Source organism: Nipponia nippon, unplaced genomic scaffold (assembly GCF_047370975.1).
Source record: "Nipponia nippon isolate SJK-2023a ecotype South Korea unplaced genomic scaffold, ASM4737097v1 scaffold_7, whole genome shotgun sequence".
Taxonomy (NCBI): Eukaryota; Metazoa; Chordata; class Aves; order Pelecaniformes; family Threskiornithidae; genus Nipponia; species Nipponia nippon.
Window position 1 is genome coordinate 16,530,084 of NW_028262391.1, and position 21,363 is coordinate 16,551,446.

At 38.7% G+C, this 21,363-nt stretch overlaps 1 protein-coding gene across 1 annotated transcript in view; it reads left to right on the forward strand.

Annotated features, from left to right (window-relative positions):
• Positions 1-1,559: 1,559 nt before the first annotated feature.
• Positions 1,560-21,363, forward strand: part of LOC104015746 (phospholipid scramblase family member 5) — an 80,221-nt gene continuing 60,417 nt past the window's right edge. Inside the window, exon 1 of the mRNA XM_087739594.1 lies at positions 1,560-1,664. The gene's annotated coding sequence lies outside the window, so the exon portion shown is untranslated. The remainder of the gene's footprint in view (positions 1,665-21,363) is intronic.

Sequence of the window (21,363 nt, forward strand, 5' to 3'; positions counted from 1 at the left end):
AGAAATGGGGTTTTGGAGGCTGATGCGGCTTTCAGTGAGCCGAACTGTGAATTATTTGTGCCACGGATACAGGGACAGCTCAGGACCACCTCTTCTATTAGCTTAAATGCAGCAACACTGAAGCTGCTCTCAGGAGGAGTCAAGTACAGCTGGTCTCCTGCCACACAGGGCCTGAGCAAATACACCTGCTAGATCTATGGTGGCTGTGTATATGCTCAGCTGCAGTGCTGTCTGCCTGTGTTTCCATGGAAGGAGGTAGAGGAGAGGTAAGTTATCTCAAAGCCAGTTAGATCCAGCTGGGGTCCACTAAGTCCACTCAGGTTGTGCCCATTGAACTGAACACGTGGAAATCCTCTTTTGGTAGCTGCCAGATTTCAGAAGGGCTATTTTGGATAGGTATATGGCTGTATTAATGCGTGGACCCATTCATGTCTAACACTGACCTTACTGTAATAAACTCTGGGGAACCAGGTGCTTAGAGCATAGTGCAGGTATACCAAATAGCTCTGCAGGAGACAGCTTCGATACAGCAAAACTCATACTGTTTTGGAGCTAACTGGTTAGTCTAACTGAACCAAGTCTGATTTCTCACAGAGATGCTGTGAGATACATGTGTACTGTGATGGGTTTGAATTTTGTAGCACTTTTCTTCTCTGGGCATTTTCATCAACTATAACCGAGTCCCTCATTCTCGGAGAATGAAGAGTTGACTGTGTTTGGAGAGTTGATGGCACACACACGCGTTACATGCAACCCACTAAGAGCTGCTGCTGAACTACTCTAACCTACACAAGCTGCTGTAGCAGTGCCTCTAAGCTGAGTAAATGTAGAGCATCTGGAGTAGCTTTCACCATGCCCACTTGAAAATACTGATTTACCGCTTCTTCCCAAAAACACCATCCAACCCTTGTTGTCCTTGGAGCACAGGAGTGTTTAAAACATGTATCCGGGGCAATGGCAGTTCTTAAAAATGTCTTGCATGCTCAGCTCATATTTTGATCCATAAATGACAATTCACCTGCACTTATGCAAGTTTTGGTAATCTGGGCAATGTCATAAGAGTTTTCTGAGCGACCACTTCTGCTCAGCACCTCTGCGTATCAGATCACATACAAAAGTCATCCATGCAAGGTTTTGATAATTTTTTGACCATTAATGCTCTGATATGGTAGCAAGCCATGGGGCTATCAAAACTCATTGCAATCCCTCAGCAAGACAGCCTAAAGTTGGCAAAAATAAATGCAGGGAACTGAATTTGCAAAAGGGTTCTTTCCAGGTATATATAAAGCTTTAAGTTAATAGACCAACGATAGCCGGCTATGACAGTGCCTGAAAAATTCTGGGATAACCCACAGCACATTTCCTGCTCAGAATGAAACATATTCACTTCTGAACCAAAGTAGAGAAGGTTCTGGACTGTTACCTTCCCCATGTCTCCCATGAAGGGTTAACAGCAGTGCTCACCCTGGGAGAGCACTCACCTGCACCTGTGGGGCCCAGCCCCACCCCTGGATGGGGCTATCAAAGGCTGCAGTCTGGGCTTGCCTGACTGGTTGCTGGAGGGAAGGAGTGAGGCAGCTCTGTGTATTGGCCAGGAAACAGGTGATTTGGAGACTTCCCTTGTGCTGCTTTGACTTTGAAACTGGAGGTGTTGACTGGAAGTGGTAAGTAATTTACGTGGATGTTATGGTCGTGAACTCATGCTGGGTAATGGGAAAATGGTGCTGTTTTAAAGAGGGGTGGCAATAAGCAAGTAGAGGTTTGTGAAGGTGAAAGCTCCCAGTACCAGGTTAGCCTGTTGAAGTGGTGATTCCTGTGGCTCCCCACTTCTTTTATACCAGGGACTCCGAGGAGTTATATGTGGATTTAGTAACAGGAGCTGTTTGGTAGAGTGGAGGAAGGGTATTCATTCATAGTCATCATGAATAAGAACAGGCAAGCGTGGACCTTCAAAAGCTTGCTGGATGATTCCCTGAAAAACAAATCTCCAGAAGCAAATGCTCTTATATTATTGAAAGACAAACACTCAGCTAGTCAAGAAAAACTAATTGCTGTAAAATGTTTTATGTGGATACTGTAAATGTAGTAGTGATATGGAAATGTAGTCTTAATTTTTAGTAAGATCTTACATTTTGGCTGGGGTAGGAATGGTGAGTACGACACCAGTTCCTTCTTTTTGATCCCACTTTGGATAAATGTTGCATAGTGTTTCGAATCAAGTGGACTGATGGAGTTGCCATGACGGGAGGCTAATTTTCTTGTGTTGGATGATGGACCTGGGTTGATTTTTTTCATTATTTAGTTTAAGATTGAGTTGTGAATAATGCCAGAGTAACAGCAAGAAAACAAAGTTTGTGAAGTGCAAGTAGTAGTAGGTCAAGTGTCCAGATATTGTCTTCTGTGTTTTTTTCTCTCTGCTCTGGAAGCAGCTTCAGAGCTTGAAAGGCAGTGCAGTCTACATAATCATTGCTAAATCAAGAATTCAATACACAGAAAATTGTTATTTATGCCATGAAACTGCTCCAAAGGTTAAAATGTCTTATGTGCCAGCACAGCAAGTTTCCCTTGAGGTTCTGTCAGGACTGAATCTAAATGGCTTTGAGTCCAGCTAATTCTAGGCCAATTAGCTTCAACCACACTAAACCTGGAAAATTGCCTCTTTCAGGAAGTGGCCAGATTCATGCCTAGAAAACCCCACTCGTATTCTGCTCCAGGGGCTGGGTATAATTCTTTAGTGTTCTCATTAATCTTTTAAGCTGGGGAACATAAACATCTGGAAGCTTGCACTTTCAGAGTTCTGTAACAACATCTCCAACTGGTTATTTCACTTTTTTTGTCTATAATAATGCCCCATTTCATTCCCCATGTATTATTCATATATACCTTAAATTTAATCACCAACCCACTAAAGTTAAAATCACACTACACCTGAAACATAAACACCATCACACTGGTGTTGAGAACACATTATGCCTTATCCATAATTACTGTCATGCTGAGGTAAGGTTCCCACCTTTTTTTGTGATACTGCCAAGGTTTTTCTGGTTATTGGTTCCTTTTCGTACCTGTATAACAAATGCAACCTTTTACAGTTCTTTTCCTCTTGAGTCCTTTCCTCTCTACGCAGGGAAATTTTTTTACATTTCATGCTCAGCCCTCTAGTTAGCTGTTTTCTGCCACATGTGAAAATAGTGTTAGAATAATTAGGGGTGTGACACCTTTGAAATTGTTGTGGGTGTGTCCTTTGTGTTCCCCCAGCAGAAGTGCTGCTGGGGGCTCCTTGTGTAACACAGGGAACATCTCTAGCAATGAACCCAGACAATGTCCTCCTTTGCCTGAGCCGGCACTCCGTGCCCTGTGCTCATCCTGCCTGGCAGTCCCTGTCGTCATTTGCTACCCAGACAATTTTGTGATTTCAGTAGTGAACAAAGACGCTATTGTAGGCTTGGAAGAGTATTTCTACAGAGAACTCTTTGGTATTCTTGGGATGGGGATTATAACAGTGTTCCTGTGCAGTGGGACAGTGTGCTGTGGTGGACTGGCAGTGTGCCTATGTTTGCATGGCAGAAGGATTCTGCTAGAGCCCTGAGCATCCCTGTTATCAGAGGTACTATGGAAAGAAAGCTGGTCTTGTAGGTTGGGCTTTCTTTTTAATTACTGGATCTTACCTCGACGTCTATGGACTGGCTGGCCTCTTACCTATTCCGAGTGTCAAGTTTCCACAGATATTTGCTGTTGGTTGCATGTCTTTTCTGTAAGTTTTCTGAGCAGTATCGTTTCTTTTTTGATCTTGGTTCTCTAGTCTGCTCAAGCCACCATGTGCTACCCAGCTATCTTGAGTTCTGATGTTGCCTCCTTATAATACATATCTATACATATTTAATAGAACATGTATAATACATATATACACACGTGATGTAATATATAATAACAAGGCATGAATTTTAGTTGGACAATTATTGCAGGACTCTACTTGTATCTTTTTTCAACTTGTATTTTTGTCAGGCTACCTAAAAAACCCTAGTTTTGAAGGGAAAAAAAACCAACTCAAAACTTCAGGCAGAAAGTAATGATGCTTAAGTGGCCTAAAGGCTGCTTAGCCACAACATTTATTCAGTATATAACTAGTAAGTATCAAATGTATTCAAATAAAAAAGTGCTGGAAGTCTGTACTTTGAATATTTTTTTTTTGAAGGAAAGCAAAACAAAGTTAAATGCAAAAAAAAAAATTGGCTTGTGTTTGTGTTAAACACAAAAATGTTGATGCTTTGTTCAGTTTCTCTGTATTTTGTCATGCTTTATATGAAGGTAATATGTACATTTGGTACTTTATACAGAAAGCTGAACTTTTCTCCAACCTTTGCAATACCTGGGGTCAACAGTGCATAAATGGAGTGAAAAAGTTTTATTTGAATTTGTTGTCTGGCTATAATTAAAACCACTAATGTTGTTGTAATGCTGCCTTTGTTACAGGAATCACAGCGGTGAGCGCTACGTCTCACCTTATGTTATCTTCAAGAAGCCTTTCATGCTTATGTATTTAATTATCTAGCTTTCTTTTAATGTATTTGTCAAGCAATCTTAAATATATTATTGCAATACCATATCTGCAATAGTATCTCCACATAAACAAATGTGCTTTTTAACTACAGCATTGAGAACTCCCTGTGGTAGGATTCCCAAACTGCTCTGCAGGTTGCTGGCTACAGCAGACTACCAAAACAAATCTCTTACCATGATCAAGGTCAGAGCCAGGTCAGTCATTCACAGAATATTACATCTCTTCTTGGAAGCAGGAAGGATTTGATATTTGATTTCCCTATGCACCATTCTTTGATGGATTTTCCTTTTCTTTCCTGCAGAGGGAAGAAACTGTTATGTTAAAACTGTTATGTGTATTTACATATAATGACTGATATATATTTAATACTGATACTGTCCTGGAAAATCATTAAGGAAATGCATCTTCTGGCTCTGCAAAAGTATGTAGTATGTTATTCTGCTGGAGTCTAAGGTAATCCTTTGTGGAAAAGTGCGTTCACATGAGGACACTGGTAATAGCGACTTACATTCACATCAGTTATTTCAGTAAATGTTTAATTCCCAAATAGACTTCTGCAATGATTTATGAGTGATCTAGGAGATGAACACTGCTATCATTTTAGGTGGCCAAGTTATCTGGATAACTACACTAGGCTAATTTGCCAGGCTAAGACCAAGGTTTCCGTTTTCTGTATATGTATGCATATACAGTTGTGGTAAACTAGCTGACTAATGTGGCTGAAAACTGAGCAATGTGTATGCATACTCCAAAATCCTTTGGTCTGAGAGTTTTTGTAGCAAAAATACCAAAAAGATTACTAAACCTCCGTGAGGACTCCTGTTTCTCATTGCATTGTCTTCTCACTTTTTTTAATTCAGAGTTGATAAAATGTTTATTTTACATAGTTTTGTGATGTGAGATTTTTATTGTGGTGGGGTTTTTTTGTTTGTTTGTTTGTTTTTTCTTGAGTTCTACTTGATTCACTTTCCCCTTCCCTGGCTCTTAAATCCTAGGGCTGCCAATGTCTTCCAATATAAGGAAAAACTGAAGATCTGGATAGGTTATGGTATATCTTGCATTTTTATTAAGAAAGTGGTCTCTTGTTCGTATGCTGTGAGGGCTGTGCTGGAATGGGGTAAAAACTTTGGTTTTAGGAGGTCAGAAATTAGTAAAAACCTAGTTAACTGAAATCAAATTGCTATTTGTGACAAGATCAGGGCAGCTACATGTTGCAGAAAGTCCAAGATGATGTGATTGATGGCAAAGCATTTTACTGAACTTAGCAGCAATGATAAACAGGAGTCCCTGGCAGACCACACTCATACTGCTGTGTGAGAGCCCTCCCTCACACTGTCATAGTCCTTCATGAAGGATTTCAACACACAACCAATGACCAATGGAGTCTAATATCAAGGTGCATTGAGCTAGAGGAAGACACTGGAGAGACCAAAGTACATGTAATTTAATTCTATTCTAATTTGATCAAGTGTAGAAATGCTTAATTTTACTAGTTGACTTGTATGTTGTTTATACATACCTGGTGCTCTAGGTGCTTGAGTATATAGAAAGATTGAATTTGATATATTCACGAACTATGCTCAGCAGCACATTATTCTTAAAGCTGTACAACAAACCATGGAATATATTGATTTTAAAAGTTATTGAAAATCTTGTGTGCAACTGGTTAAGCTGTACCCCCAAACTATACAAAAAGTGTCATTTGTTTCCAGCTAAGGAAACTTGGGCAATGTTATCTGGATTGCAAGCACTCCAGAGCACTAAAAAGGTTGCAAGTATGAATAACAATCTGAGTTTATCCTGATAAGCAGAAAGAAAAGTAAAATGAGAAGTTTTTGTGATCACACTATCTTATACCTTACATGAGGATAGGCACTGCTCAATTCTGTACGTGTAAGCCTTATAACTAAGGTAATACCTGTTTATGTGTACATAAGGAAGAGAAATAGATTTTTTCCTTGTTTTTCCTGATCCAGAACTTTGAAATGAAATAACCGTGAGCCAGATATCACAAACAACACAAGTTTAAAAATAGTGCTATGATACGCTCATTCTTTGTACTCAAGTTGTAAAGTTTGAGACTTGTTCTCAAGATTCTGCTCCTTTAGCATCTTCAGAGATTGTCCCTTTAAAAAACCAAAACACACACACAGAAGCTTGTGGGAACACCTATTTGACTCATCAAAGTTTCTTCTGCTGTATCAATTTGTTCTGTTGCTTGTGGTGAAAGGTGGGTGTGGGGCACAGCTGTGCCTGCATGGGTAGAATGTAGTTTGGAAAATAGCATTTCCCTTAACTTGCTAAGCTATGAATGCCAGTGGGGTAAAGGAATGCATACAGGTATCGTTGGGCTGAGAGAGACAGGGAAAAAGTGGCTGGGTACTTCTTTGAATGCATCTATATATCAGGGCCAGAGAGAGAAGGCAATCTCATTTGCATAAATTGCTCTACAAGTGGTTATATGTACATGTTTACAAGAGTGTCTTGAACGCAACAGCCTCCTAAATAACAAGATAACTTGACTATTTTTGGTTTTTAGGCCCAGCTCAAAGCAAAGCTGGGCCTGGTCAGGGTAGTCTGCAAGTTGCATGTGCCAAAGAGAAGCTGTAGCACATTTGTGCTTCAGTCCTATGGTTCCCTGTTTCCACTGACTGTACTGGGAATGAATCAGATGACGACTGAGCTCGTGTAATCATGTCATACTTGATGTATTAGAGAGGAGCCAGATACCTCACTGTTGCTTGGTCTTCCAAATCTGGCTGTGCTGAAATCTTGGGTCATACAAATAGAAATGCCAAAGATTCTTCTACTAGCTTGACAGACAAAGTGTGTAATCCAATGACAAATTGTGCTTATTTTGGCATTTGTCTTGATAGTCATGAGAGGTGAAGACTAAAATATGAAGTAAATCCTAATACAGAGCACCTGTGGTGGATGGTTGGCTTTCTCTTATTGTTGCTTATAGTCCTTTAACTGTCATTAAAGACTAAGATGGTAGAAGAGGGAAACTGTCTTCAAAGTTTTTAGGGCTCATTACCTTCCTATTTATTCTGTTAGCCTCCAGTGTCCTGGGCAAGATATTAAAAATCTTTGTTCTGTTTGGAAAAGGTGCTAAAAACATAATCTTCACTAATTTCTTTGCAATCAGTTTTACAGTTTAACTGACCAAGAACTTGAGCTCAGGGATGCCAGTCACTTTCCATAGTTATTTTTGGATAGTGAGTCTAATATTCAAGGCAGGCACTTCTGCAAGTCTTTCACGAGCATGGTGACTATCATTCACAAACCTATGGATGTGATTTTTCATCACTTGCATTAAATCAAAACCTGAAAAATGTGGAGACTTTCTTCTATCGAGGAAACCTGTAGGTGCTGAATTAGTGCGTTAAATACAGTGGTCTTTCATCCAAACAGCCTCCCTCACTGAAAAAGAAACACATAGATGCACATAATGTACCTTTTTGGTTTCTTCTCTCCAATTATGCTAACAAGCTTCATGCTGAGAAAGGATTAGGGCTGATGGACAATCAAAGACAATGCTTCCTTCTTGGTAAAAAGGTGTGAAAAGATACAGGCACTAGAGCTGGAGTTATTAGGCATACCTGCAGGAGGCCATATGACTAAGTTAGGCCACGAGAGACTGAAGTATAGAAAATGCTTAGTCACTATTCTAAGCTCTTCAATGACATCTTTAACACCTTTTGATTCGAAAGGAAAAGCCACAATGCAAATATTCCCCCGGCAGGTTCTGCTCAGTGTTTACGGCTCAGCGGGGCAGCACGTCACCTGGCTGAGTAAAATTCCCAGTGGGAGACCTGCTCTCGCCCTGCCAGCGGGGCACGGGCACCTGCAGACGCTCAGAAAGCAAAGCTGAAGATTAAAGAGGCAGGAAGGTCCTATGAAATAAGCCCTCTACCAATTTCATTCTGTATTTCGTAGTAGGAGAGGAGCGAATTAAAAGGTAGAATCAAAAGAAATGTTATGTAAGTCCCTCTAATACTTTTTATTAACCGTATTATTGCTTCTTTGGAGCACTTCAAAGAATAGCCAAAGCAAGATGGTCAGGGAAAGACAAAATTTCTTGTTCAACTGCATTACCAAGCAATTATGACTTATTTTTTTAAAACAAAATTTATACATGTTTTGGTTCTATTCGTCTCTTATTCAGTCTTTCCTGAATTTTAATTTCGATACAAAAGATTTAAAGATTGGATCAATTTTATTTCTTTGTAGCTGGCTGTTTATTATCTCTTTTAAATTTATTCCTAACTTTGTGTGTGCAGTTCTTCTGGAACACCATAATTATATCTTGCCTGCTCTCTGACTATATGGACTATTGATACTAGCCTGTAAAACCCAGTGGTCTCCAATTGAACTAATCATAAAATACTATGTAAACATCTCCCTGCATCAAGGATATATATTAAGTTACATTCCACACAGACAATGTGAAATAAAAATATTGTAACTTAGAAATGGGTATCTAATACAAACGTTATTAATGTACCTCCCAAAGACTGCTCAGAGGCAAAGGTGACTGCAGGGGCGGAGGTAGATGGTTACAAGCTGCCTTCTCTAACATCTGTGTAAATAGTGGAGTGGTGGCCCCTTGAAGTTACAAGGGCTGCAGTTTCAAATATTAAACTACAAAAAAGTCTGTGACTGTACTGAAGAAATTGCCTCTAGTATCTTTTCTTTTTTCTTTTTGGCTGCTGGTATTAAGAAAAATACCAGAAGACCACCAAGGAAGAAAGGGGCAGGAAAAGGACATAGGCATAATGAATGCCAAGATTTAATTGACACAGTAGCAGCTCACACTGTCTGTTCTCTTTGTGGAGATGTTATCCTTTGCATGTTGATAACACTAATCTTCTAAAGAACCATATTGAACTGACTTATAACCCCCCCAATTATTAAAAAAATAAAGTTTCTTCTTTAAAAAATATTCTTTTCTCCAAAGCCAAATATCCTGAATATAAAACAGCTAAGCAGAATGTTTAGAATAAGTTTTGATATCAAGGAGAGACAGTTAACTGTTAAAAATAGCCTTAAAGATGATTGTTGCTGTAGAGGCAAGAGTAGTCTCGAGGAAGGATAGATAGGTGGTTTAAAATGGGAAACTAGGACACTGAAGACCTAGGTTTCATTCTGTCTCTTCAGATTTTCCTGTTAGACTTCCCTGAAAGACTATTTTCTTGTAATTCTCCTATTCCTGATTTCTTTCATCCCTAACTTCAGCTTCTGTTTGCAAACAGGTGTCAAGGTACCCATGTAAGAATGCAAATATGAGCCTGTGTTACAATTTATAAATTGGTCCGGAGAGAGCTGTTTTAAAGATATATGGAAGGAAAATGCAGTTGAATATAAATGCAGCCTGCCATGTATGTAGGAAGATAATAAGCTGGAAATCACCAGTTCTAAATTTCAGCATTTCCATTTTCTTTTCAGTGGGTAGAAATATTGCCACAGGTGAGGTCTTATGACCGCTCCAAATACACAAATACACAAACTGGGACTTGAGTCTGCTGCAGGTGATTTACGTCCGTTAACACCACTTTGAATATTTCCCTCTCCCCTTCCTTGTGTTTTTACATTTTTCTTAAAAGCATGTATTTCAAGGCAATCCAGATTTAAGTTCCAGTCTAGACCGAAGCTTTTATCTTCCAATTTCTGTTGGGGGTGGAAGGGAAGGCAGGCACAATGGGACAGGAGAGTAAGTATGGTACAGAATTGCTAATACCTCAGTGATAAGGTAATTTACCTGGTTAGTGCAGAAGTTGAGTTGGCTTTTAACAATGGGAGGTAGAAGACAAAAAATCAGAAAGTTCACAACCATGCAGATATAACTATTTTATGCACAGGATGCAGTTCTTCTGTATAGAACTCCTATAAGTTGTATTGATCATAGTCTTCCCTGGGACAGCGTCAATGGCACAGTTTATGTAAAAAACCAAACCAAACCAAAAACCAACCACAAAACCCTAAAAAACCCAGAAGACTTAATTTCTGTGACTTTTAATTTTTTGTTTTGATAAATAAGGACCAGTGAGGTTCACTGACTATTTCATTTTAAGAATCTACTTTTTTCCAAAAGAAACCCAGTAGTCTTCAATTAAAAAAATAAAATAAAAACTCCAACCACCTCTTCTTTCTGTAATGTGGTTTGTCAGAGGAGGCCCATGTGGTGCAGCCTTGTGAAGATGTACACGAACCAGCTTTGAGCAGACATGTAGGATAACTTAAGTGCATCTCCTGTGCAGTAATACTGTCTCCAGATCCTGAAACAGATCGTTCAGCACTGCACCATGTACAGCTGCCCTCTTATTTCCTTGGAAAAAAAACATTTTAATCATGCCTTATTATATTCAAAACAGTTCAGAAAGGTACAAAATTACATATGCAACAGCAAGAATACCAACACTGTGTATGTATTTGAAGATTTTGATTTCCAAGCTGGCAGAAGGCTAGTCAGAACAGTATAACTGAATTTTGGTGCAATATGTTTAAGTCTGTATATAATACAGGTATGGACTTAATGTTGGAGATGACTCTCATTGCTTAGCCTTAGCATCATAATTCTTCTTGTCCTTCCACTGTTTGCTAGCTCTGATTTTAGCGAAGCAGCTCCTGACTAACCATGATATTATTGAGAGGTTTTAAGGCAAAACTCAGCAGGTATCCAGCTCAGCTGTAGCCAATCAAGGGAGGCAGAGAGTAAGATGTGAAATGAAATCCCCTTGTATTTAGGAAGAAGTTAGTCTAACCACTGGGCTATTGCATAAAAAAGTAGGTGACTTTTTGCAGGATACTTCTATTGGAAAGATAATTGCTGTGATATGTGCTGGGCTCAGCAGTCTGTGCTGGCATGGTTCAGGACATGGGACAAGAGGCAGGATCAACCTTTGTTTTGGCTCCGAATGTGAGTGGAGGTGCGTAAGGGCAAGCTCTGGGTGCTTTAACACACAAGTATGGGCAAGCCCAGACAGAAAAGTTGTGTGAGTGTCTAAAAAAACTGTGGCAGGTGTTGTCTGAAGGGGCTCCTGTGTTGAGCACTGCTGTACAGCAGGCTATTGACTGAACTGCTCTCCTGAGCTGAACCAGCACGGGGACCTGGCAGCTGGTTTGTGTTTCTATCTTGGAGAAGGAGGACTGGGGTGAACCGCATAGAAGTGCTGTGCTGCCATTGGATGCCTCTTCCCAATGACTTTGAGACACGTAAGAGGGTTTCTTCTTCCTCACTTATGGAATAGCTGCAGAAAACTGGTACTGGATGAACCACCTACTTTCAGCTGAAGTTAGAGCAATATTTTTACAGCAGTATGCTGCTTTATTGACAAGAACATAAGTATATTTTTTATTGTATCAGCATTTACAATCCCCCAACTTTTTAATTGGAAGTTAATGATGTATGGCTCTTCTAGTAACTAAATGAATATTTGAACTGCTGCAAGTTGCTTTAATAATTGTTCAGCTAATCATTTAAATTATCAAAGATCTTTACTTGTGCAAAGTCATATAAATGGTAAAAATTAAAAATTAATCAACTTGATTTACGTAACTAAAAGCTGCCATCTAATGGATATTTTTCAATAAGAAGACAGCAGTAATTATGCCAAAAAAAAATATTCGTTCCTGTAGTTTGAACGATTATAGCAATTTCCACCAGGGGATTTCTCAGTCAGATTCCAGTTCTGGGCAACAGTGATTAATATAAAGGTTATTAATGAGAATTCATTTTTGTACATTGAGGGGTGTTTGGGTGTCAGTGTTCCAAAAGCAATGTGGTTAGCATATTAATTATAAAAGATAGCATTGGACTGGTGACTGAGTAACTATATTGATTTTTTTCTCGTTTTCTGTGATGTGAAAGGTCAATTAGACTTACAGAAACAATGGAGCCTTTCACAGCAGGAACTATCGTTTCTCTGTGCTGACATCTTTTTAACCATGTACAAAGTTCATTAAATGTGCAAAGGTAGTAATGTTAAAAGGAAGAAAGTGATTGGGTCAGAGGTCACAAACCATGGCAAGCTGACAGCCTCTTGTGGATTACGCCACGGGAGCTAAGTAATAGTGAGAATTGCCTTTCAGGTTGCCTACTGGGACTGAGGGGAATGAAGTCATAAGCAGCTAATACTATTGGGTTAATTAAAAGGAATATTGACAGCAGCTTTGTTTGTCTTGTGCTGAATGGGATGCTGTTAACCAAGTATTTTATTGGGTTACATAACATTAGCAAATTTTTGTCTTAAATAACAGATTGCCAAATTTTAACATCTGCAGTGTTCCAGTAAACAGGTATTGAACCAAACATGTCTAACACTTGTACAGTCTTCTATTTCGCTGTCTCCCCTCGTACGACATGTTGTCAGATGTAACCCATTCAAGTCTCTTTCCTTTCCATTGAAGTCTGTTCTCCCAGGTCTTAATGTCCAGACGTTCTCACAGGATGGTTACAAGCAGCTAAAGCTCTCCTCTTCCTGAGGTATCATGGCTTACTAAATATAACTGGAGTGTCCACTGTCATTCTGTTTATTTGCTCAAGCATTTATGAAGCTTTTAACCCTTTTAGCTACGGTCTCATTTAAAACTATAATATTCAAAGCATGTAAGGCAAAACAAAAATCCCAGCACTAAGGACGAGGTATTGTAATTTAGGACTTGATTTGATTCGTATTATTCTCATGTTTGTAGAACAGCTGAGTAAAGCATTTGTGATCATCCTGGTGAAATTAGTAACTTTAACGGCACATCTGTGAAGATTTCAAAATTGATTGCCACTGCTGCATAAAAATGACAGGTTTTCATACTATATGTTCAAGAAAATAACCCTACTTTTTTATAAATTTTCAGTGTTTTTCTTTACTAGAATGCTGAAAACATTAATTATATGCTAGATGTGACTAATTGCTTGTAGTCTTCATCTCAAAACATCAGGGTTTTTACTTTTCCATGCTAAAAAGAAAGAACTTGATGTGAAGTCTCCATGTAGCAATATGTGTCTGATTGCTTCGAATTTTGTGTGATCGTTCTTTGATTTCAAAATGAGCTCAGAGCTGGCAGTGCAGTGAAGATGTACAGGTAGACTTCAAAGCTGACTTTCTTCTTCCATTTTCCGTTCTGACACTACTGTCCCTTTGGTTTGTTTTGCAGAAGCCTACAGTAATACATACTTCATTATCTGACAATGTTAGCAAAAAATGGAAGCAGAAATATAATTACTCTCTTCTCCTTTCATATCTTGGTTGATAAACAGTGAAGATGAAACCACGCCTTGCATGTACAAGAGAGGAGTGTTATCAACTGTATTTATATAAGAAAAATGTAAAAGCATGTACTATTGTGATATAGCCAGATTGCTATGAAATAGTAATTTCTACCTTTTAAAAACTGTTCCTATTGCAAATCAGGAGGAGTGCTGGGAACAGTAGGAGACTCAAAAGGAATTGTACATCCCAAGATTACTAGAGGATCCCGTTTATGTTTTAAGGGTTGGATGACTTAAATTGTGAAAAGGACAAATTTGACATCTGACAGAAGCTAGCCTTCTGATAAACAAAATGATCTTGCCTTTCTGTGCTGCTTCAATTAAATAGGTATACAGCTGTAGACAGCCCTGTTTTGGTAGTTATACAGTTACGAGGGTGTGTACTCTGCATGTAGAGCTCAGGTCATTAATGACAGTCACTTCGTTATTTCTTGCAGTGACTCTTCTCCGATACTTTTTTGTGGAAATGTATGGGCTATAATCATTGTCTTGTAAAATTCCATCCATCCAGGAATGCCCCGGAATAATAGTTTTGTGCTGTACGTCATGTTAGGAAGTTAAACTGCTCGTCCTGAAGGAAGTGTCCAAGCTCTTCAGACTTGGTAAGGCTGATTGCACAACAGCCCTGTGAGATATAGAAATTCTGCTATCCAGTCTTGCACACAGGGACTTGGGGCAGAGTCTTGCCCAATATTCCACAGCTGTATAGTACAATAGCTATCTCGGGGCAGGGCTCTCATGTCCCTGCTTAGTATCCCAATTGCAAATTCATCTGCTCTTTTCTAAAGACTGGGTGCTATGTTGGATGAGATAGGGTCCAACAAGCAATAAAACTTTCTGCTTCTATAAAAGCTGAATAGTAATTGCTCAGTGGAAAGCTCAGCAGATATAAAGAAGGTGAGATGGAAAAGCAGCTTCTGTTCGCATATACTGAGTCTCTAAGGTAAAGCAATATATGCATGTTCAGTGGATAAGCACTGCGCTCTAGAGAGATAACTTGACACTTGTATTCACATCTTTCACAGTTCTCATCTGCAAGTGATAACTTTTGACACCACTGCCTGTGTGTGAAGGGTACTGATGGCCAGCGTAATATACAGGTACTGTCCTCATACCATAAGGCTGGCACCTGAAACATGTATAACCCTTCTAATGAAATAGCTCCGTGGGTTTGCACTCCAAGCTTACGTGATCTAATTTGAAGGCAAGTAAGTGGGTCATATCTCGTACCTAAGCATGAGTCCTTATCATTAGTGTGCCTGTTATCCAGTGTTGTGTAGCATATCTGCAGGGGTGCAATCTTGCCTCCGGGTGTCCCTGATATTTGTGGTTACTGATTAGTTGCTGCCACTGGCTCTTCCTGATAAATTCCACATGTGGAGGCTAAGGCCTGCAGTAGTCCGATGTCATGATGCATTGGAAGTGTGTAACCAGTAGCTTCATCAGCAGCACTAATTTGTACGTTTTCCATACTACTTTTTAAAGCTATATGTCTGACTTGTTGACTGAGATTTATGTACAAAAGCACCATTGCCCAAACTCCACCTGCAGCATGGGTTATACTTCAAAGCTGCTGCTGCTTACAAAGCATTCTTTTGTCTCTATGGTGGATTTACACCTGAATATCAAGTTGGCTGAAAAAGCAATGGGGTGCAAAGGATTATAAAACTAATCAGATTAATTCATCTCCCTTTGTACTGATCACAAATGAAGTATATTCTCACAGTGGCAAGATTTTATTCTGAAGTGATCAAAAGGTTTTGCCCTAATGCATGTTAATTCACTTAAAAAAGAAAAAACAACAACAAAAAAAAACCAACAAAAAAAAACCCCAAAAATGTGGGCATGTGAGCTCGGTTGAGCACAGACCACTGCATGCTAATACTGTGCGTGTTTCCAATGGATGGGTGTAAGCCAGCTCCAAACCACGAGCTATAACTGCCTAACAGATGTCCCAGTGTGCCAGTGCAGCACTATTGCTTCCAGACAAGCACTGGCTTGCACATCACCCTCCTAAGCTACGGATGTCTCTGTGGTGGCTCTTCAGCCAAGTGCTGAAATAGTTCATGTTCATTTAAGTCTGATAAATGCCTGATGTCTGTCAGAGAGACCACTTTGACATCCCGTGGCATCCTGCATTTCAGTCTGTAGATTTACAGCCTTCAGCAGATACATTGATTCTGTGAGGGAATGTGGAGCTCTTTTGCATTGTCCACTCTTCCCTGTCATATTTCTGAAGCTTCTTGCAAGCAGAATCTTTTCTTTTTTTCTTTTTTTTTTTTCCCCCTGCGAAGACTTTTTGATCATGTAAGCTGAAGTCATCACTTAATTTTTCTGGAGATTCTCTGTTCTAGATCTCAAAGATTTTTTTTTCCTGTTTTAAAGAGTATTTTTGGAGGAAGTGCCTCTTCTTAAGTAGAAAGCTCTGTTACTAAGTTTACAGCTCAGCTGTAAGATGCAAAAGTTAGATGAAAAAAAGTCTTCTGCTATTTCAGACATGATTGCTTCTCCATGCACCTTTGTTGTCCTTCAGGCTGATGTCACAGTTTCTCCACCTACAAGTAATTGCCTTATTTCAATGTTGTATGAGATATGAAGAAATTATGCAAACTGCCTCCCCCTCTATTACTATGTCATGAGCTTGAGGAGAAATGAACTCATTTATTTGGGAGGAATACGACATCCCAACAGAAGTACATGACTGGCTGTTACTCTTTCATGAAAAGATAATGGTCTAAGAAGAAAAGGGAAAATTTAGGAAATACTGTTTCTTTAAACTTCTGTTTTAAGGATGCTGCCTTAGTTCAGAATGGCATTTCATCATGTCCACAGGCTTTCTTATTGAAACTGTGGAAACTGATAGGATTAAAGCATGTGACTGAAGCTGTTCATGTGCCTGATTCCAGGCCTCTCCACCTTCTTCATAAAGCTGTTTGGTGCCAACTCTTCATTTGGCACTCAGTTATACCTAGTGGGTTGTACTACTTTTGAACTAAATCCTCAGATTTGTCTTGGTTTCTAAATTGTTCAACAGAATATGAATCAGTGTGTTGGTTTTTTGAAAAGCAAACTCAGTCTGGTTATCGTCACATTCCAGGAAAAAAAAATTGTTGTTATTCACGTATGTTATGACTGAACTCTTTTCTATTTGATTTAAAAAATAATTGTGAACCATCTGCAATGGTCCTATTCTCTGTAAGCTGAGAGAAAATGACCTGCTGGGTGTCTATTTTCAGGTTCACTCTACTAGTTTATACCACTGTTTGTGGAAACAGTGGTAAAAGTTGCAGACTCCAAAAGTTAAAAACTATACCCAGTGGTAACCAAAAATTGACAGATGCATACATCTTCCCCTTGCTCACCTTTATGAAAAATAATACCAGAAAATAGAGATTTTTGAGATTCTGGCATTCTAAAATGCCACGTTTAAAAACTAAAAAAGCTAAAAATTACATTTCTGTTTTTCTTTAAATCTGAAAATTAAAACACTTTGAATTACTTCCATATACTTAGACCTACGTACCAATACAAACTACCAAGCCATTGCTCTTGAATCAGTACCCTGACTCAAAGCAAGGTTGGTATTTAAAAGAAATGGCTGAGTTATGGACTAAACTGTCCACAGGGACAGTTTTTCTCTAACCCTCGTTATTTAGAGTTGGCTTATATTCCACAGCATGATGTTAAGCAACTAAGATACATCATCAATGGTGGGAACATCTCAGTTCTGAAAAGAAAATTATTTAGGCATGTTTTTCAAAACTTATTATAAATCAATGTACATTTCTTAAATGGAAAACCCATGAAATTCTGGAACAAGTTTCTTTCAAGTGTATATAGTACTGCAGCATAACAATTTTATAGGAAACAAACTTACTCTTATTAAAGTCAGGCTTCATCTAATAGCTTCCACATACTTCAGGGTGGAAAAAAGTTATATACAAATGTCCTCAGTCTTTTGGAAAGGCTGTGACCTGCATGATATTTAAAAGTCCACAGGAGTATATAGGAATGAACACAGCAGTTGTTCCCTCATAGTATGTTATTACAAAGAGAACTGGGGGTCAAATTGCATGAATGATAAATGGAAGGTGCTTGAAATGAGTTGGTTCTTTTTTGAACATTATACATTGACCTTGGCAGTTTTGACAATTACATCCATCATTTCTAAGAATCCATTCCAGAACACCCGTCTGTTCTCTAATGTGGCCAAGTAAACAGGATTTGTGAATATACGAATCAAAGATTGATCTCCTGTGCCTATACACTGATTAACAGTTGGTTTCTTGGTGCAACTTTTTCATTCTATGAATTATGCGAAGATCATAATTCACCATGGCACACCTGTAGACAAGCATGTTGGAATGCTTTAATCTTCACTCACAAGGTCTCAGTAGGATCAATAGCTGGCTTCTGAGTTTGATAAGCAAAATGGAATAGAACCATTAAAAAGCACGTTGTACACAGCAAAAATGATGTTTCACTGCCTCAGTGTTCCCCCTAGCAACAGAATTTGTTGAAGATAAAGATGGGACAAACCAGGGTGGAAAAACTTACTGCCCTTGAACATCAGCTTTCCCAGGCACTCAAAAAGTAAAAATAAGCATTTCTTCTTGGAATTTACAGCTTATCTGTCTCAGACGGACCATGTAAACAGGCCTTGTAATCCTAAGACAGGTAACAAAGCATGCTTATAACAGCAATGTTTAACGGGGACGTGTTCTTGAATAATACCTTTTTCTTCATCAGAACAATTCTATTCATTTGAAAAGTGCTAAGCTGAATCAATAAAGTTGGCATGCAACTTAGCAGTACAGTAATACACATAGAAAGGGCAGTGTACACTTGCTCTGTGCCTTCCAGTGTACTTCTACATATTCTTTAACAAAAAAACATGGAAAGCAATTCAAGCCTTCACTGAAGAGATGTAGGTTGAGATGACTGAAAACTTGCTCAGAGTATAAATGGATGCAAATTGAGTCTGAAGTCCCAGAGCAATGACATCCAAAACTCATCCCCTTTGAAGGGATCCAAGTAGGAGCCATCCAAGCATAATTCAGTAATAATGGCAAAATGTCAGTTAATGGGGTTAACATAAGGGAATCAGCTATGGAGGTAACCCTTAAGTACAGCTTTATCTCGCCTTCTTTTAGTTTTCCCTCAGAAGACATAGCAAAGTGAGACTAAAGAGAGCTTTAAGAGTTAGGTAGGTGGTTGGTTGTGAAAGGGTGCAAGCTTTCTGGAGATGGGCTTAGCGCAAGAGGTGGACACAAGAAAATATAATATTCCATCTCTAGCTATGACAAAAAGATTTTAACTTCTGTACTTTGACAGATAATTCTGTAATATTTGAGTTTTTCTGCACCAAATTACTCAGAATTGGAATTTATTAGTAAAATGGAAGAGAATCTTGACTCTGCAAAAACTCACTCATTCTTAATGTTATCTACTATTCTTTCACACTGATTTCAGTAGGGCTGCTTACACTTATGTGAAGCATATTAGTGAGTCTGTGAAGGATGAAGGAACCAGGCTTAAAATGCCTATAAAAAAATGGTCTGATTGCGGATACAAACCATAGAAAGTAAGCACGTGAAGCAGTATAATGTCCATAAAACATCTTTTGCCCACTGACATCTCTGAATTGTGCTCATCCAGTTATTTGTGGATGTATATTACATTTGAAAATGGAAAACTGCCTTTTTTTAAGAAAAGCAATTTTTTCAGCTTACATAATTTTTATTTTGGAGATGGAAGGTGCATTTAAAAATAGGTATTTAACACAATTGAGAACACATTTCAAGAACTCACTTTGGCATAAAACTTAGAGGCTCCAGTTGAATAAATTAAAGCATGAACAGACTTTCCCTAAATAAAATCCATTCTGAGCTTTCTCTTCCACATTCATTGCATGAACACAGAACTCCATGAGATCTTGAAGCTGAGCATCTGCTGGGAGCAACTCCTTATGAACTACTCATGTCTCAGTTTCAGGGAAAGGTATTCCCAACGTCCATTTTCTCTTCCCCCCCCGCCATTCTTTTTCATGTCACTGTGAGAATGTCATACCTCACAAAAAGAATGTGATATTTCAAATCAAGTCTCTTTTTAGCCCGTGTGATCTCCTTCTAATATAGAAACATACCATTCCTTTATCTGCAATTTAGACTGGCTAATACAGGCACTATTTTTGATACAGGTTCTTCTGGTTTTTGGCTCCCAATCTACCTTTGCATATTCTGATGCTTTTCTATTTTCACAGTTCTATGATATGCCTTTAAAAAAAACCTGCACATAATCCATCCACTGTAACTAGGTCTGTTATTAATTTCACATATTGCATTGTAGGAAATGACAATCTACTACGTTTATGGTAAATGTCAGTGTGGTAAATGTATCTTTGTAACCTGGTAACCGTAACTGCCCATCAGTTTGGTGTTATAATACACCGTTACGAGGGAAGGGTGGAATTCAGTTACACTTCAATGAAGGCTGCACTATATTACTGCTTTTTCACAGTTTGTTTTAAAGCAGTGCCATTCATTTAACTCCTTATTAAGACTTAAGATATCATTATATCTGGCTCAAGTTTGCTGAGAGAAACATTATATTCTAGAGCAACAGTTACTTCAAATATTACTTTAGAATGAACTTCTTGTAAAGTGTGTATATTCCATAGTTTTCCAGAATTATGTTTCCTTATAGTGGATAGCCTTTTCTTTTGCCCTAAAATGTCTCAAAACCCTCCACCCTGGTTATGTGAGGTAATGTGAATCCTCATTTAAGTAAATAAGATCTGACAGTGTCCATACTTATCAGGATTTTTTTTTCTATGTCTTGTGGTATATAAACAGTTTCTCTCCAGTGGTACATCTGACATTTGGTCTCTATAACCTCAAGATTTACCAGTGGCTGCATGAAAAGATATTCTTTTATTGCACACGTTCTACAATGAGATGTTGAGCTATCATGCCCTCTTCTTATTCCTCTCTTAGGAAGTAACTAGTGACATCTTAGATTGTGAACATTTTAACATTGTGAGCTGGTTTACCTATATGCAGCATAGTGTGCCACTGTGATTCACAGGGTGCACTTTGCAAACAACAATGTTCTGTACAACTTTGTATTGTGAACAAAGCTTTTAGTTATATATTGCTTTGGGGCAACTTGAAGGAGGAAGCATGCAAGAAGAGTGACTTTCTAAATAAAACCCTGTCTTGTCTCTAGCTCTTGAGGAATAGCACTAGAATAGCATAAGAATGTTTATAAAAAGGTTTTAAGGGCTTTTTTTTTGTGGGGAGAAGGGGCTTGAATAAAGATTATAAGTGAACTGCTCTTCTGTTAGAGCAGAAGGCTACCTCCCATAAAATCTAATCTGGTAGAGCTCTTCTGTGCTGCGACCCAGGAATTTTCATTTTCATGTTGGGATCGTGTGGTTCCCAATTTCTTTGCTTGCTGCAGAGTTTCAAAACAAAACCATTGATGTATATATTCAGAGGGCTGAAGTATATTGTTTTGCTTCTTGAGTATATCA